The sequence below is a fragment of the Sinocyclocheilus grahami genome, unplaced genomic scaffold, assembly GCF_001515645.1.
Source record: "Sinocyclocheilus grahami isolate Dianchi unplaced genomic scaffold, SAMN03320097.WGS_v1.1 scaffold448.1, whole genome shotgun sequence".
Lineage (NCBI taxonomy): Eukaryota > Metazoa > Chordata > Actinopteri > Cypriniformes > Cyprinidae > Sinocyclocheilus > Sinocyclocheilus grahami.
Window position 1 is genome coordinate 724,129 of NW_015505627.1, and position 11,244 is coordinate 735,372.

An 11,244-nucleotide genomic window follows, 5' to 3' on the forward strand; every position below is an offset into this window, starting at 1 on the left:
GCTCATGAACGCTACTTTATCAGATAAAAATGCCATCTAAACTATTCTGAAGACAGTCGGTTCCCTTCAGAGATACATTCATATAAAACACCCGCGACGCGTTTTGATTTTGAAACGTGCAGTGCTCATGTTTATTCAACGAAGTCAAATGCCACAAATAAATCAATGTATGGGAAACACTGGTAATGTATTTTGAAATATCGGAAATGTGTTTAAAAATCATATCACCGTTATTGAAAAAAATTATATCGCGATACATATTGATATTGAATTATTGTCCAGCCCTATACTAAGGCATCATGAATACACTGCAGTTTGTCCTCTGAGAGGAACACTAATCCCAATTCTATTTTATACCCCTTCAGCTACCCCTATGCCTACCCCTTCCCCTTGTCCCTTGAAACAGAGTGTCAAGGGGTAGGGGTGAAAATATTTCCCTAAGAATTGGGACACCACTACTACACCGTTACGCATCATCATACGTCGTCTAGCTCCTACAATACACACACCTATACTGGTGTGCATTAGAGCCTTACTGTTCTATATTAATGCGCTGCTTACTGACACACACACACATATTGGAGATCGCACGGCACACATCCAGGAGCAAAGAAACTTGTCAACGCTGCCCCCCAACTTTTATTATAATAGTTTAAATACTCGCTACATTATATTTTCCAGCAACGAGAGGATAAAATCGCTGTTTTTGAAGTAAACTCGCTCATTGTAAAGAGAGACGCACATACATCTCTCTCTCTCGAATTGGCAATATTTGAGAAAAGGTTTAGCGATTTCTAATTATTGGGGGACTAGCCCCCCCCTCAATGTCTATGGTGGTTATCGCCCAGATCAGACATGAAAATATGTTGTGGCACTATCGTGCAGTTAGTAATGATATGACTTTAGCAAACTTTAGCGATTTTTTGCAAACATTTCTTTGAATAACATGACCGTAGATATAAACACATGAATTGAATGTAACATAAAACAAATGATTACTTTTCATTCAAATCTTTATTAATGCCAATAATGCTTACATTTATGTGTCTTTTTGTTCGCTCACGCAGCCATGTTGCCACTGTAGCCGGTTTATGCTGAGATAATTCATACCCCTTCGTTTGAAGTGTGGTCCCGAAAAATCTTCGTTTGAAGGGCTATCTGGGCCTTCCCCTTACCCCTACCACTCCAACCAAAAGATAATCGAGACACCCCTACCCCTTCACGTGAACGCGCAAAACGGAGGGGTAGGGAAAAGGGGAAGGGCTAAGGGGTAGAAATGGGATTGGGCAAAACTGAATCTACAAATGATTCTTCTACAAATGCAATGACGGCCTTGTTTGACTCTGCTGGTAACTAATGCTCAGTTTCAGCACCACCACAGTGTACTGTGGCTGACATTTCATCATTCAGCAATCTCAATACCTGGATGTAGGAAACCCTATTTGTGTCAGCCTCCAAACTGTGACCAAACATACAAAGGTCTTACTAGTGCTAAAACTGTGCACTCAAAGATCATCATTCTGTCATTCATTCACATGTCACTTCAGGTTCATACTGATTGGAACATGAACGAAAATGGAGATATCCGAGTAAATTAGTTGTTTACTTCATAATTAGTCTGTCCATTTCCACCTGTTCAAACCCATTCAGGTTGATTTGTGGGTTGACTGCAAATATTAGAGGCGTAATTATAACACTAACAGGTTAAACAGCCAACATGAAAATAACATACAGTAAGCCAAACTTTTTACCTATATTGTATCTGGTTGTTAGCCCCTCACATTTACTCCGCAGACCGCTGATGGTACATTCAAGTCCTCTTGGGAAGTTTGTATTTATTAGTTTGGAATTCACGATTACGACGTCAGGTGGATTTTAGTCACTCTGGTTAGAGTGAGATGGCGATGTATTTTTTTTCTTTATGTTTTTATTTAATTTATTCTTTATGTTTTTATTCAATATACATTCTATTGTCATTTTACAATATTGAAAAAAAAAATTACAAACACATAAATCACTCACATAGTAACACATGTCTAACTGTAGCACTGACCCTGTTACTGCCCTGCCGTTCTAAAGTGTACAGATGCTCTGAGCACTATATATACAGAATAACATCAGGCCTACACAAGGGATGTGATGAACCTCAATCTGATTGGTGCTCTTTGTTTAAAGCTTTGTTCAAAGGTGCACTTTAGAGGCATAAAAAAGAGAGAGAATGTAGATGCTCTCAGATGGAAAGATATTGACTTATATATAGCACAAAAAGAAAAAAAAGGACAGCCTGTTTCCACAAAATTCACCCAATGTGATTTATTAAACTAACAGACATGTATGAGACATATAATTGAAGGTAATACCATTACATATGTGATATAGACAGGGGGGAAAAAACTATGCAAGCAGTCCTCGATAACATTAAGCCAATTTTTTTTCAACAGTTTTAGAAGAGCAATAATCTATAGTGTTCTTACATTTGTGCTTGTCCTAACAAACATCATTCTACTGGATCCCAATAAATGTACATTTCACTACCTTGTAACTCTATAATACTATCTATAACTATAGGTTACCTGTCTTCAGGGTCATGCAGAAAAAAAAACACTCAACAGTGACTTACACTGCTCTATAAAAGTAACAAGAATGTTTGGCAAACCTTGAGCAGCTAAGAGATTTCATAGCAGGCACCTGGACAACATACTGTCATTTCTTCTGAGATTAAAGAGCTACATGCCAATAGATGTCCTACCTGACGAGGTTGTGCAGGCAGTGATCTGTGCTGTTCTGAAGTTTCACTGTCTAATGCCAGTTCTTCCATACTAATCTCAGCCTGCCCAGGTTCTGCCATTACAATGGAAATTATATTTGCAATGGTGGTTTCACTCTCTGTTGCAGCCATTAAAGCAAACACTCCACTCGGAATCCGATCACTGCTCACTGACTTGCTTTTGTCTTACTGCAAAAAATGATCCGTCATGCAACCTAAGCTGTTTCATGCCCATGTGCTGAGGTTTAATAAAAGGCTTTGGAGGAGTACAAGAGATGAGGGAGGGTGTCACATGTGATGTCCATAGAGAGGAAAGAGAAGCAAGGAAGAGGGAGAGAGGCCAGTCCATTAAATAAACAATTCCACTCACCAGAGATGGCAAACAACATAATCGACCAATTCGGGGCTGCGTAGACGCCAGTTGTAATCCTGCCTGTTACATGATCAACGTCCAGAAACGTAGCAAGGAAATCGGTAAAATAATCCATGTGACATCAGGGGTTCAACCGTAATTTTACGAAGCTACGAGAATACTTTTTGTGCGCAAAAGAAAAAAAAATGACTTTATTCAACAATTCATCTCCGCATCACCCTGGTGCCATTTTCGAGAGTATCCACTGAACGCAAACAGCGTATGCCGTTCTGTCAACTGCGTCACGCCGGATACGTTTTCTACGTTGTTTGTGCTTGGATTTGAACTAAAACGTATCCGTGTGGTGCGGCTGACACAGAACAACATATGCTGTTTGCATTCAGTGGATACGAATTGTTGAATAAAGTAATTATTTGTTTTTCTTTTGTGCACAAAAAGTATTCTCGTAGCTTTGTAAAATTACGGTTGAATCCTTGATGTCACATGGATTATTTTACCGATCCCCTTGCTACGTTTCTGGACATTGATCTTCTAAGGACCCTTGCTGTCTATGGGAGGATCAGAGAGCTTTCAGATTCCATCAAAAACATCTTAATTTGTGTTCCGAAGATGAACGGAGGTTTTACTGGTTTGGAACGACATGAGGGTGAGTAATTAATGACAGAATTTTCATTTTTGGGTGAACTATCCCTTTAATGCACAGATCTGTTCTATTTCTAATGGTTATCACTGTTAGATATTGCAATTTCAGATTCAGTTTGTATTTTAATACAGTTGTCACTTCCAAACCATTGCAGTAGGCAGTCAGAAGCATGAGAAATAAAAATTTTATTCAAATTGTGATCTTTTTTTATCTATGATCTGTGATCTATCTTTATAATCAATGAAGCTGATATTACTTCCAAAAATGCATGACTTCAAGGTGACTCTGGCGAAGCAGGCACATCTGTACTGGCATTTTTATGAATCATGGCCAATCATAATGCTGTGACTGTTTGAAATGTGACCATTTGCATTAAAGCACCCAGCTTGTGTTTGTCTAAAATTTTAATTACTTGTTTACATTTACAAAATGAGCTTACAATAGCAAAAATAAGCATTTTTAATGAAAGTAAACGTCCATATTTACTAAAAAGGGTTGCAATCTCCCATGTACAAAACACATTAATGTTTTTTGTATAAGCACAAAAAAAACATGTCCCTTTTAGACTTGCACTCTATTCATTTGCTGCATGTTTTCTTTAAAAAACAAACAAACAAAAAACTAAAACTTGCTTTCTAATCTTTTTGTATTCTATCTGTTTTCTTTTCATTTACTATACAATTAACAAAAGAAAAAAAGACCTCTAACACGAGCTTGCTCTATTCGTTTTCTATTCTATCCGTTTTCTTTTTATTTATTATATGATTAAAAAAAAAATCCTTGCTACGTGTACTGCGTTAAGCTAACTGAGACTTGTTATAGCACTTGTATGTCATTGCTCTTTTGTTGATTTTGATTGCTTCCATTGTCCTCATTTGTAAGTCGTTTTGGATAAAAGCGTCTGCTAAATGTAAATGTATAAGCAGCCCCTTCCCTCAGGGCAGCGATCTGCCAAATACAGAGCACAAAAAGCTTTGCCCGCTCACTCGTTCACATGATATAAGCAGTCCCCTGTGTCAGAGCAGTGGTCTGCCATGTACAGAACACAAAAACCTCTGGCTGCTCACTCATTCACTCAATAAACACAGCCCCTCATTTCAGATCAGCGATCTGCCATGTACAGAGGACAAAAAGCTTACTCATACTCATCAAAAAAGTTACTTACTCATTTAGGCTGCCCCATCACAGAACGGCAGACTGCATTGCATAAAGCACAATGAGCATCAGCCACTCACTGAATCAGATGATACACAGCTACCCGCCTTGGAGCGGTGATCTGTCAGGTATAGAGGGCAAAGCGCTCCAGACACACAATGCTACCAGCCAATCACTCATTCACACAATATATAATTGGTGCTTGTCGGGTCGAGGAATGTCTGAGAAGTGACATACTATAATCTAGTGATTGTCCACACTGGTCGGCATCTGTTGGTGCAATGGGATTTGGCCTTAATACAACTAAAGGCAGGAGTCCTATATGTTGCGTATTGCGCTCACATTCTTATTTAGGAGAGAGCCATCAGCACTGCCTTCAGTGTTGCCTCCTCTAGCCGTCAAGATAATGCTAACTATTTACATTTAACGTAGAATAATATTTTATAGTCCACACATATTTAGCATCAAAATTCAAGAGTAACGAGCATTTGTTTATTTCGAATTTGGTTCTCAATCTTTGCCCTCCACCTTATTAGTTATGCACACTTAATTGTAATAATTTTAATCATACTGCATGTTCATGGGAGGATTGTTCTAAATTTGAAAAGGGACAAATCTCACAAGTAAGCATAATGTAAACATATTTCACATGTTTTATTTCCCTTGTAAAAACGTACTTGGTTTTAGCTTCCCTGAGTTACGGGAACGAGTACTGCATCTGCTAAGAACCTATGGGAAAACTCCTTTTTCTCCGATGACTGAAGCTTTTTCAATAACGCAGTGCAACTGCACGGCCATTGGTTTGTGCAGTAAATGAAAAACGAACCAATGGCTCGGTAGCGGAAATTTTCCTTATTCGATACTTCACTCGTACTGCGTCTGCTAAGACGCTATGGGGAACCAGTACAATCCATGCTATACTTAGAGGAACGACTCATACTTGCCTTAAGCACCACAAGGAGCTCAGAGGGACAAGTAATTTTGCAGGGAAACCCTGCAGGAGGTACTAGGGTTAAACGCATAGAGGTCAGCCCAGCCATAAGTAAACGTTCCAGGAATAAAACCTACAGCCTCGGCACTCCGTGAGGGCCAAGAGCGCAAGTAGGCAAAGCCACTGAGGCAAGACTGAGCCCATTAAGCAGAAAGGACCCAGGCCTGCAAGGTCGGGACATCCAGATTTTAGAACCTGGCGAATGTGGACGACGAGGCTCAGCCGGCCGCCACACAGATTTCTGCAATAGACACAACACTAGACCAAGCCCAAGACGAGGCCATGCCTCTAGTTGAATGGGCTCTTACTCCCATGGGGCAGTGTAGGCCCAAGGAGGAGTAAGCTAGCGCAATAGAGCCAACTACCCATTTGGAGTGTCTCTGCTTAGTGACCGAAAACCCTCTGGTGCAGCCACCAAAGCATATAAAGAGTTGTTTCCGACTGCCTGATTGGGGCGGAACGCTCGATATAGGTTCTTAATGCCCTGACTGGTCAGAGTAGTTGTAACTCCTGGTCTTCCTCCGAGGGGGGGAGTGCTGATAGAGTTATTACTTGTGCTCTGAACGGGGTGGAGAGCACCTTAAGTATGTACCCGAGCCTTGGTTTCAGGACAACCTTAGAGTTGTTGGGCCCGAATTCCAGGCAAGAGGGGCTCACAGAGAGCGTCTGTAGATCTCCCATCCGCTTTACCGATGCTAGCGCCAGTAGCAGAATGCTTTTTAGTGTCAGGGGACGAAAGTCAACAGATTGTAGTGGCTCAAAGTGAGGGCTCCTAAGAGCCCTTAGCACCGTGGACAGATCCCATGTAGGGACTGTGGAGGGGCGAGGCAGGTTAAGCCTCCTGGACCCCTTCAAGAAGCGAAGAACCAGGTTGTTCCTGCCCATCGATTGGCCTGCTATCGGAGAGTTATAGGCTGCTATAGCTGCTACATAGACTTTGAGCGTGAAAGGGGAACGGCCCTTTTTCAACAGCTCTTGTAGTAAGGACAATATCAGAGATATGTAGCATGAAGCTGGGTTTTTGCGCCGGGTTGAGCACCAGGCGGAGAAGACCAACCATTTAAGGAAATAGAAGCGTCTCATGGAGGCATGGGACGGAACTAGCGGTTTCAGTCAGTACTGAAGGGGCCGCATACGGAGCAGGTCCAGCTGTAGTACTGGAGACGCGGAGGCCATAAGACCTAGCATCTTTTGAAATGCCCTGAGGGGGCGAGAGACTCCTATTTTGAAAGAGGCCGTGAGCTGCCAGATAGCCAGAGCACGTTCTGGCGTGACTGTTTCATTTAGTTTCATATTCATGGACTTTTTGCGTTGTTTCTATTCAGTTTCCCTTTTCCTTTGTTCTAGTTCACATAAAGGACCAGTTTAAATTGTACGGAGAAGTCAACACTAATTCTTAAATTAATTGAGGACAGCTAAAAATAATCTTGTTTTGCGCCTTAAAGGCTTTAGGAACAACAGCTCAACACATTAATATTACAGAATATGATTCTCTTGGCACTAGTCAAAACTCAAAACCTGACCACTAAAACACTGCAGCTAAGTAGGTCAGAGAGGAAGAGAGCAAGGAAAGAAAAATGAAAGACAGTGTGTGTGTTTGGGTTGTCAGAGGTGGATATATGTTACTAATGGTTTAGTACCATGCAGAATTTACTAGTTGACAGTTCAACATACTACAGTAGATGGTGTATTTGCACATTAACGCTGGTTGGCATTTGCCATAAAGCAGAAAAAAAGATGGCGATGACGCAATGTGTAGCTACTAGTGCCGCACAAAATCTTGTTGGGGGAAATGACAGACGAAAGAGAGACATTCGTTTGAGTGTGATTCATTGGCAAAAAAAATAGGAAAAAAAAATTCTATAGATATTATGAAAACGGTGTAGCACAAAGCTGATATTATGACAGCCATAACTTCAAATAAAGATCTTTAAGTGGGGTGGTTTTTAGGGAGCACTCAACTTTGTTAAATTAAGGGTACATCTTTTTCAACATTACATGAAACTGGAACGTGATTTTTCTCTGGATTAAAAAAACAAAAACAAACAATGAGCAATTTGCCTGTTGTGGCACATTTAAATGAGTCTGAGTCAGGTCTATTTTTTTGTGACTTAAGTATGACAATCATATTGGTCAGAGAGAAAGAAGCAACAAAAGTAGGTCAAACTGCATCATCTGCCACTGATTTCCAAGCTTTTTTGTTTTTTTTGCTTCTCCACTAACCTAACACTGATTTTAGTAAGATATATGAAGTTCCCTATATAAAGGACGTTGAAGTGGAGCATGAGAGGCACAGGAGATCCGCCAGCAAACAAGTTTTATTACCCTTTCTCTTAATCCTTATATTTTTGGTTTGTTTTTCTTTCATTGACTTTGTGCTTTGGAGCTGCCCCGTGTTTTGGGGAAGTATATTGTTTTTGCTAGTTATTCTCTGTTCATTTGTGTTCTTCGTCGTCTTGTTTGGATACGTGTTTCCATTTATGTTATTCTTTGTTATGTTAAATAAATATTTTCGTTTGGCATTTGGATTCACGTGTCCTCTTTATGCTGCATTCCCCTTTTTTCTGCTGAAACTTAGCAGGTTTGCATTATGCTGCAATATAATTTGCACATGTAAGAATCTGCTCTACATTTGTCCAGTGAGTCTTACTGTACAGTTCAGTTGGATAGCACAGTTTTCGTTTTAATATTTAGATTTATTCACATATTTTTATTTTATACTCAGGGTCACTTAACAAAGGTTAATAATAATAATAATGGCCCAAGCAAAACAGAGGAAAAATCAGGAGTTAAGCATGGCAAGGATCATCAGACCAACTGCAACAATGAGTGATTAAAGCCATTTTAAAATAATTTTAGTCAAAATGGCTGAAAAATCAAATATAATCACTAGTATAATCAAATCAAATATAATCAATTACTGGTTTATAGCTTTTGACCAATAGGTGGTGCTGTCACCAAATTGATATAGTGTAGTCAGTGTGAGGTGACAATGACACACACAAAGTTTGGTGTTAATATGTTTGCAGAGATAAGATGCAATTTGGCATCACGTCATTAAATTCGTTGATGCAGTAAATGAAAACTGCTTCATCTATCAACATGAAATCCAATTTGGTGAAATCAGACAAACCGTCAAAAAAGTCAGATAATTTAACACTGTGAAAAATCTTGTCCTGTAAAAATGTATTTGACATGCATGGTAAGCAATTAGAGGAAAAAAGAATCTTGCTTCTAGATCTTATTAGGGGTGTGACAAGATCTCGTGCCATGAGATCTCACAATATTAAAACATGACAATATTTCTCGTCAAGGTGAAAATATGTCTCTTGATATCAGCATGATTGCAAATGTGATATTGATTTTATACAATAATTTAATAAACAATAAGTTAACATTGTGTTAATTTTTGACTTAATACTACCCATTTTGCTCAATTTTGCAAACAAAAATAGCTCTAAACAAAGCCACAGCAGAACTGTTGTGCATCTCCGAGCAACACACAGTGATGATTCATTACTGAATGAATCTGTAATTTTGAACGAATCGAGTGAACCAATGATTCACTGGGTCATTCATAAAGACAGATCTTTGGGGGTTATTCCTCAGCCATAACTTATGTGTTTATATTGAAATTAATTAGATTCATTAATTGGCAAATCATGTAATTAATTCAATTAAACATTTTAACCACTAGACAGCCCTATTTTTTATGTTCAAGTGAGTTCTGCTAGAAGGTCACACACAGCTTCAATCATAAGTTAGAAACTCTTGCATAGTCCATGCGCAGTTATACGGTCTGAAGAGACTAATGTGAAATCATACAAGAGAGAAGCCAGTCAGTTGAGTTTGTGGCAAACACTTTTACAGTACATGGATATTGTCTTGTCTTTTACTGCATATGATAATTAACATACAGAAAGTATAAACTAAGTGACATTCATTACAAGAAGATTAGTTAAAACATTTCAAAATGCACCTGCATTTTTTGCATTTTGTGACTTTCAGTCCAACAAAAGGTCAGTCATATATTTCATGATTGAAGATTTTTTTTTAAAATAGTGCTAAAATATTGCCTCGTCTCATTCTCGTGAACCTAATATTGTGTATTGTCTCATGAGCTAAGTGTATTTTCACACCGCTAGACCTTACGGTTCAAAAGTTATTAGTGTAAACATGACTGAAACTTTGAGCTGTAGGTGGTGCTCAGGGCCGGATTTACCTTTTTTCGTGACATAGGCAAAACCAATTTTTGGGCCCCCCTTCCCTATTAATATGGTAGGCCAAATATTACCACCCAAGCAAATAAAAATATTTCTTAATCAGTGGAAACCGCTACAGTGTTTTCTATCGCAATATGCACTTGCGTTCAGTCAATAAAAATTGAATGTAGCTCTTAATTTGTTTGAGAATTCAGAAAGACCGTTCCATATAGGCCCGGCGTCGTGGCCACATAACCACTTCGGGTGTGCATTATTTCTCTAATAATTTTAATGGCCTGAAGTCACAACAACACATCAAGACATTGTTCAGATGATTTGTTTCAAGACATTTCACATGTTTCCGTCCTGAAATCTCGTGTGTGTTGAACTAATTTTTCACGCACCTCATCCCAAACCTTCCGATTCAAATTCCAAAACGTCATTTTAGAGCTAATAATGGAGGCTTGAGCCATTGATATGCAGGCTAATGCAGTTATTAATGCAGTCTAATGCGGTTATTAGAGAGAGAGAGAGGGAGAGAGAGAGAGATTAAGTGTGTGTGAATACCTGCGTCTATACGTCTCTCAGCAGCGTTCAGCAGCAGTGTCTACTAATCTAGTCTACAAATCTATAAGTTAAACTGCTTCAAGAACCTCGCTACTGAGAAATGTCATGTAGCTTTTCAGCAGTGGTGTATTGTAACAAATTAATAAAACTTCGTTACAGTACTTAAAGGGGTCATATGATGCGATTTCAAGTTTTCCTTTCTCTTTTGAGTGTTACAAGCTGATTATGCATAGACAAGATCCCTGAAGCTGCAAAGACTAAAGTCTCAAAACCAAAGAGATATTCTTTATCAAAGTTAAGACTCTGCCACGCCCCCCTAAAACAGCTCTTCTAACACGCCCCCACATATCTAGGTCACTATGTGGAAATATTAGCATAATGCCGCCCAAACGTGCATGCAAAGAAAGAAGGCGTGGTTTCAGTAACCGCAGTTAGTGTTGAAGCAGCCATGTCAGGGAGACGCTGTGTGTTTCTAGGCGAAAGCAAAAGCACTTTATTTGGCCTTCCGAAAGTAGATGCATTTAGGAATCTTTAAGATTACTTACA

The 11,244-nt window shown here is 39.3% G+C and overlaps 1 protein-coding gene across 2 annotated transcripts in view; it reads right to left on the minus strand.

Annotated features, from left to right (window-relative positions):
* LOC107552384 (vang-like protein 1) overlaps positions 1–11,244 on the minus strand; it is an 89,495-nt gene that overhangs the window by 29,052 nt on the left and 49,199 nt on the right. The gene's annotated exons all lie outside the window — the stretch shown is intronic.